Source organism: Hippocampus zosterae, chromosome 11, assembly GCF_025434085.1.
Source record: "Hippocampus zosterae strain Florida chromosome 11, ASM2543408v3, whole genome shotgun sequence".
Lineage (NCBI taxonomy): Eukaryota > Metazoa > Chordata > Actinopteri > Syngnathiformes > Syngnathidae > Hippocampus > Hippocampus zosterae.
In genome coordinates this window covers 22708136-22716078 of record NC_067461.1, presented here as the reverse complement: position 1 = coordinate 22716078, position 7943 = coordinate 22708136, and the positions used below count along the sequence as shown (strand labels likewise).

General features: G+C 41.5%; 1 long non-coding RNA gene across 1 annotated transcript; it reads left to right on the top strand.

Moving 5' to 3' along the window:
* The first annotated feature begins 1011 nt into the window (after positions 1–1011).
* Positions 1012–6350, top strand: LOC127610767 (uncharacterized). Its single transcript, XR_007965037.1, has 3 exons — positions 1012–1093; positions 1176–1277; positions 1385–6350. It is a non-coding gene; the product is annotated as an uncharacterized LOC127610767 (long non-coding RNA).
* Positions 6351–7943: the final 1593 nt, after the last annotated feature.

The window sequence follows — 7943 nt, the reverse complement described above, 5'->3', positions numbered from 1 at the left end:
GTGTGGAGTTTGAATGTTTTCCCCATGCCTGGGGCAATTGTTTAATACAGTATATTTTCTGTCATGCTAAATTAATGTATGGCAGGTCACAAATGGACCTCGGTCCGGAATTTGGAAACCACTGACCTACATTTTCTTTGCAACCACCCAACCCAGATTTACAACAAAAATAAACTAGTAAAGTTAAATGCAATATAGCGGTTTAAAAGGTGATAACTAGCTAGCTAGCTAGCTAGATAGTCAGTCATTTATCTATGTGTAACCCCACTGACTTTGATGTTCGTCACATGGTGTTTATGACAAACTAATACTTGGATAATCCTGCTCAGTCACATGAATAGAAGTCCAGCTTCCAGAGTGATGCCATGGAGTTTCCATCCAGCTCACTGTGGTTTTGTCCTCTATGCAATCATTGTCTCACCTGGGAGCAGAGGGCTTCCAATTTCCATGAAAGCAGATCCCAAGGCAAAACATGGTCTCTAACAAAGTGTTCAAAGTACAGGTAGTCCATTCTAAATACTCAACGAAATCATCTAGCCTACATTTTCTGCAATGCTCATCCTGACGAGGGTCGCGGATGAGATGGAGTGTGATATCCTGGCTGACTTTGGGTGGGAGGCAGTGTTCACTCTGGATCGTTTGCAAGCCAAAATCATAGTTAACCAATTTTTAAAAATCATAATACTGTAATTGGGCGGCCCAGTGGGCCAGTGGTTAGCACGCACGTCGACTTCACAGTGCAGAGGTACCCAGTGGGGGTTCTGGATCAATTTCACTGAGGGGGCCGGTGTAACCCGGATTATGGCATGAGGCAATGGGGAGTGGGCATAACCAAAATCTATATTGACTAAAAGAGTAGCGTCGTTAAAAAATGCTTAATTAAACAGAACTGAATATTGCCGTGGCCCGAGCGAATCAGGGCACAAAATACTAGTGGGGTGTCAGGAAATGAGAGGTGCAGTTTTTCACCTTCGTGACGTCACGAATGTGCGACGCAACCTAACGCGGTCTCTTTTCTGACGGCACCTGAACGCGGACGTATTCTTTGCCGTTGTGAGGAAGTGTTTCGGGAGAAAGAGAGTCATTCTACACAGTGAGTGTGCTCAGAGGCTTGAACGTGTTATGCGCATTTCGTTTAAAATCGCTTGTTGCTAAAACGTAGTCACTTTCCTTAGACCTCGAGTACTGTACCTGGCTAACGTAGCTGTTAGCATTCCGTACCGCCGGGATTTTGCCGACCGTATAATATCGTCGGAGTATCGTTCAACATTCTTCTGGTGAGTGTACATGAATGTTAATAATGTCTCACAGTACTGAGAATTAAGTAGTTAATATTAATTACTGTAGTTATTTTATTGTGCTCGTGTGCTCTCGGCCCTATTAGGCCGGGTCTTTTGTGGAGTTCTAATTGAGGACAGCGCTGGGATTAGCGTGCCTTCAGTGGAGTTGATTCCATTACGGTGCCCTGACGTCCAAAAGTGCTGGAAAGTGGGTACAGTGGTGGTGGCGAGCCAACCAAAAAACATGCAGTATATTACATTTGATAAATTTTAATTAATTTTATTTGTGTTGGTGATGTTTAGAAGAATTTATTTTGTACGACAGGAGTTGACAAGAACATTTTGTTTAGTTATTTCATTCGGATTGAAAGAAAAAAAAGGAGACTCACACTGGTGTTGAGAAAGGTGATCACCAATTATTTTGCTTGAGGGAAAGGTCAACTAAGAGGTTGAGACTAAATTGGATTTATTTACTTTCTTTTTTCACTGTGGTCGTGATAATAATTTTGTTGTCCTGTGTTTATGTTTGATACAAAAGTTAATTGTTTTTACAACCGTTGTCTTGTTTCTTTACCCATGCCACCCCCTCAATGGTGACATCATTGGCTCCAGTGAATCGAATCTAGTGTCCCCTTACTGGTCCAAGTAGAAACCCGTTGTCTGCCCATAGTGTTTTATCATCTCCAGCAATTATAAAACAGACGTAGCCCTTGTTACACCGGGCTGGGGCCAGGGGCTTTGATGGGGGGCACATTCAACCCAGGGCTAAAAAGACAGATTTGAAATCTTATTTGACTTTTTATTTCTTCAAACTTTGAAATTGTAGTCATAACATTACAGTGATGAGAAAAAAACAGTATTAGGAGGTCTAAAATGTCTGCAAGCGTAACAATACACCGTGTCCATCTGTTGAGAATATTCAAGCCAGGGGATGATATGGTACCAGCCTGCCGGAGACAAAAATTGTAAATACACTGAAGCTTTTACATGCATATAATTATCCAAATTTTAAAAGGCAATGTCTTATATATTGATCCTGTTAAATAAAATAAAAAGGGAGACTAAAAAAGTTACAGTTTCTCTGCGGACTGTTTCTCATTTTCCCGCTCATTATTAAGTGGCGCAGCGGACTAAAGGGTCCGACTAGAATGTTAAATCATGCACTTTGGTTCCACCTTTCGTGTCAGCGACTCGGCGCGACTGCGCTCTCGGGGTCAGAATCAGTGCTACAGGGGCACTGGCCCCCATCCTTAGACCGGCAGCCTCTTCACTTCCAATAGAGCCGCTCCCATCGGTTGAATTTTGCGATAGATCAGGAAACTGCTCACACCAAACGGCAGCATACCTGTTATCGGAAGGCCGAAAAGGTAGATGTCATCCACATCCTCAACGGACAGTGTTGACAGGCACACCATTCTCCGCTTCCTCCAAGGATCTAGGGTGTGCCCAGCAGCAAAAGTCCCCGAGGGGCAAGTGGGCTCCCCACTGGCTGTTCTAATCATCAAGAAAATGTTGTCGATGGCATCGAGAGACCAGCCAACCAATTCCATGTTTGTTTTTAGGATGAAAATATGATAGGAGGCTAGGAAAAGTCGGACAAAGACAGCACATGGACTGAGTGGCGAGCAGGGAAGGGTGGGGGACAGGAGCAGAAAGCAAAAGCGTCCGCCTTCGTCGAGAGACAAGCAAGAGTGGTAATCCTGTAATTTGTAATGTCTAACGAATAAATACAAGGACATTTGGCCAGACTGACTTACTGTGAGCTGTCCTGAGCCTCAGTGTTGTGTGGTTAGCCACTGTGGAGTTGCTCATACACGCAAGGTCGACATTTCATAAAAGTTAGTGAGTCAAAAAATCTCTTACTAGGTGTACTTGAGTACATGTGAGGAAATAAAGTCATAAACTAACTTCACTACGTTGAACAAGAAGACATGTACAGTATGTGTATTTATGATACCACAAAAGTGAAACTCGGGTATTATTTTTGTCACCTGGTGTTGTAATTCATTCAAACTACAACTAAAGCTTAAAAAAAAAAAAAAAAAAAAGGCGCTCATGGGAGTCTGCTTTGAGTCACCGCTCTCTTCTATGAAAGTATGTCTTCCCTGATCTGTCACGTGTAGCGTTCGCTGTGGTGGAGCACATGTCAAAAAGCAAGTAGACCCAAAAGCAAACAAGTAGCCAAGACAAGAGGGCAAAGTGCAGTATTCTCAAAATGGATTTATTACCCCCCCCCCCCCCAAAAAAAAGAGCAAATGAAGGTACTTGGTGGTCAGAAAAAGAAAAAAAGCCCCCCAAAAAACGAAGCAAAACCAACAACCACAGAAACCCACTACCACAGACACGGTGACAGGCCACTCAAAGCGACAATGTGACAATGAGCAGACAAAGAGTGAACAGAAACGGAACTTAACAGGCTACACATAGACTGACAAGGCACACCCGGACAAGACACAAATGGCTGGACACAGCTGAATGAGCATGACAAGGTTTAGCAGAAATGACAAGACCAAGTGGTGACAAAGACATAGGGCCCGAGTTTTGTGCCCAGACTAAATCTACCGCAGTAACCGTGTGGATGGATGGAGTTTTCTTTTTTGGGGTATTTTCCTAGACGGGTGCAAAGAGAAGCGGGCGTTTGCGCCCTAGCGGCTCATTGTGGGAGAGAACGCAGTTGTCTTGTTTACCATCCAATGAAAGTGGTTCCCTTCATTCCCTATAAATTCAGCACAGAAATGGACGTGGTCTCCTTGGCTTACAGCTGCACGAGATGGACGTTTGCATAATAATTTTCAAATGAACTGCACAATCATACCTTTAGGATGATGTAAAGTTGGCCCCTGTGGAGTCGCTTCCTATTTCGATCATTGGTTCGTGTTTGAGCTCAGACCCTGCCTGGACTGCCTGCCTCTCGATCAGTCCACCAAAATCTCGTTACAACACCTGTGCCATAACTTGGACTTGATTTTAGCGGGTTTAAATTTTAATCTACTTTCTGACACAATTGTTAGGTTTGCAATTGCAGCACTAACTGATGTTGCACAAACAGTTTAATTCTTTACATTGTATTAAATTGTGTTATTACTCTTTGTTTTTCTTCATGGGTTCTATTCTCCTTTTTAAAAATCCTTTTTGGAGGTTGGAATGGTTTAATGGCATTTTTATTCATTTTATATTTTATATATTTTGGAGCAAAATATGTTGAGAGGGAAGAAATTTCATCTGTGCTGTATGTTACGCATACAGTACATTTGGCAATAAAGTTTATCCAATCCAAATCCAATCCAGAATGATTTGAGATGGCATTTTAAGTACAAGCAGAATTATTTAAATATGTAGCTCAAGGCACCACTGCAATCCGAAACCCGATCAAAACCCCAAACCAAAAGAAAATCATATACACATATTCATCAGCTTATTAGAAGATTTAAAACGCTCGATGCTCACAGAGTATGGATTCCCTTTCTTTCTAAGGCTATTTCATTTGCTTGTACAAATCGCATGAGCATGTTTGCATTTGATTCCACTCCAACAGAGGAAATAGTTACCATGCTGCAGCGTTTGCTAAAGGCCCGCTCAATTGGGGTCTTTCTGGAAAATAAGTAATGCCTGTAAAATGTGTTGTGCAGTTAAAAAAAAAAGATATAAAAAAACCATTTGTTAGGAGTCTTTTGTTTAGTATAAGATGACACGACACAGACTTGCTTGCTCAAAAGTACAGGTGTCTGTAATGGATTGCTTTGAAAAGATGGTCAGTGAAAATACTTAGTCTGTTTTACCCAATTATACTGTGGCTGTATGTAATCTGTCCATGGTGGAGAAGTTTTCACCCTTTTTCCCTGACTTAGTTTTTGTTTTGTGACACGCTAAACCAGGGGTGCCCATTAGGTAGATCCTTATCTACCGGTAGATCTAAAACAGTTCCCAAGTAGATCCGAGGAGTGTCGAGGAGAAAAAAAACAAAACAACCATTTGTGTGTCTTTGTACATGTTAGTAATATATTTTTTTGTGTTAATGTATGCTGCACCCTAATCATCCTATCAGTCTCATTTTCACCCCAAAAAAATTTAAAAATAAAATAAAGCCGGTAAATCTTGAAATTACGGTGGCGCGTGATTACGTCACCGTAAGTTGTTAGCGCTCAGCAGTCTGCAATTGCAGCTTGTGATCAGAGCTGTTGCGCTCTATCTTTTATCGTCATTATTCTCATTCAGAGTTTGCTTCGTGTACAATTCACCAAGGGCACGGGCAAAGAATAGGAATCTAGGAGGGCCCAGGGAAGCACTTTAAAATGGTACGTGTGAGCTACGATAGTTAACAGGCTGCAAAAGTGCATCGCATGCCTCAGTTTCAGGCTGTTTCGCATCGTGGCGTGTGTGTGTGCGCGCGCGTGCTGATAATGGTAGATCTCGGGAGGTCAGTTGATCGAAAAGTAGATCTTCGGTCCAAAAAGTGTGGGCACCCCTGCTCTAAACCATTTGCACAACCCCAGCGTGTGAGCTATGATATTTTTCAACCATGAATATCAATGTGATCAGACTTTCCCGCTTTTTTTCTTGATGTTTGTTTATGATGGTTATCCATAATTACAATGAGCTTACCCTACTTCAAACATTGTGTCAAGGTCCCACAAGGAGTTTGGGAAATAATATAGTCGAGTTGAGTTTTGCCTGGTACCTCTGTGTAAATTTACAGTCACCATTTTGTGCAAACTTCTATCCGTATCCATTTTCTATTTCTTATCCTATAATGGGTGTCAGGAAACTGGAACCTATCCCAGATAAGTGTTGGCAAAATACCAGGCGAAACTCCTTTGCTCGCTTGTCGATTGCTGGGCACATCCACGAGGTATCTACTTCTAATTTTGATTTGATTTAGTGGCAGTACCGAGTGAGTTTAATGTTTCTCACCATTACATGTGTTTCCTTCTCGGGTGGTTTGTTTATTAGTGTCAGGATGATGGACAGTTGCCCTGCCATCCCAAAGCGGTGTTTGGTTTTAAAGGCCCTGTCAGTATGCCAGCCTCTTATGCGGACATCCCTTTGAAGTCCATATCTGGTGTACCGGGTATCAAAACAATACTTGGTAAATATAGAGACCCTGCAACAGAATCACATCCTGAGTCAGGGATCTTATAATTATAAGTAATGTAAATGATATTTTAAGTGAATGTTTCAGATATTTATATCTGACTTTTCACCAAGCAACATTTAAAAGTGGTGCACAAGGGATTGTGTTCATGAGTGACTGAAATGCACTTTTCAAATATGATATCATCGTATCCCTTCAAATCGCCATTGGTTTTCAAACTCTTCACACCAAGTACAACTTAAAAAAAACACTTTGCTCCCCTGGTGATCAAAATAAAAATACAGGAACATAGTCGGCCTAAGTCTTCATAAAAAATGATGTGGAGGTTTTCGTCACCAAAAACTATTATGGTGATTAAGGCACTGCGCTACACAAGGGGTGGGTGTGGGTGTGGGGGGGGGGGGGGGGGTGCCTACCCCACAGCATTTTATTATACATTTGAAAATTGCTGTTTTTGAAAAAAAATCGTTTTATGAAGTTTAAAAACAGTTCACAAGTAGCCATTTGGCTCTACCTGTACGCTGTGTGTGTGTGAGAGAAGGGACAGGGCGACTTTCATTTACTTGCGTGTTAGTTTCAAGATTTTGACGTTGCTCTGTGGTCACTTGTATTAGTCTTAACTAATTTGTTGAATGTTCTTTGGTCAAATTCAGTTAATTTTACTTTTAGATTGTGCATGCTTGTGTTGGCTATCATCCTTCCATTTAAAAATGAGAACCACTGAATAAAGCAAGTGATGTGATGAAAATGGAGTGGGCATCCGGCGATTAAAAAAAAGTTTAAACAGGCTACTGTTTAAACTTTCTTGTATGATCGTTTTGAGCTTATTTAAATGTTATACATTGTATTCATATTTGTTTTAGTGATTATTTGACGCGACGCAGGATTGTAATTAAGGTAAGCCATTTTGGGATAAAAAGATAAAACATTGAACAAAGCCAACTTTCCGTCATCCTCGTCTGCTGGGGTGCAGAGCGTGCTCCGCTCACGTTAAATTACAAATGCAGCCTTCAGCTTTGTATTGCATTTTCAAAGTTACACTTATTAGGTGTGACAAGTGTTTAGGAGAGTGGGAACTGTTTATGGGGTTGCGGGGGGGGGGGGGGGTGTAATGGCCTAATAGAGGTTTATTCCCCCCCCCACTCCCCGAAAAAGGAAACATAATTATCGGGGTGGGGTTTGGAACATCCACGAAAGAAAAGTGAGGGAACACTGTATTCGCACCACACTTTGAGGATAACTGATGTGGACAAATGTTTGTGGATACGTGGGTCACATCGACAGCAAGAAGGAGCACAAGGGCCGTTCAAACAAAAGAAAACGTTACATTACACTCATATTGCAAAATTAATGGACATGAATCATTTGAATCACATTAGAAAGGCGCCCACAAATAAAATGTATTATTATTATTATTATTATCTACAGTTGATAATATCACAAATCCATTCATACAACTTGAGTTTTGCTGTGATAGAGCACTGGAGTTATAGTTTTGGGTAATGCTGGATGACATTTTAGGCGGGGCTACTAGCACATATAATCCGTGATCCTAAAAAGATTCGCAATTT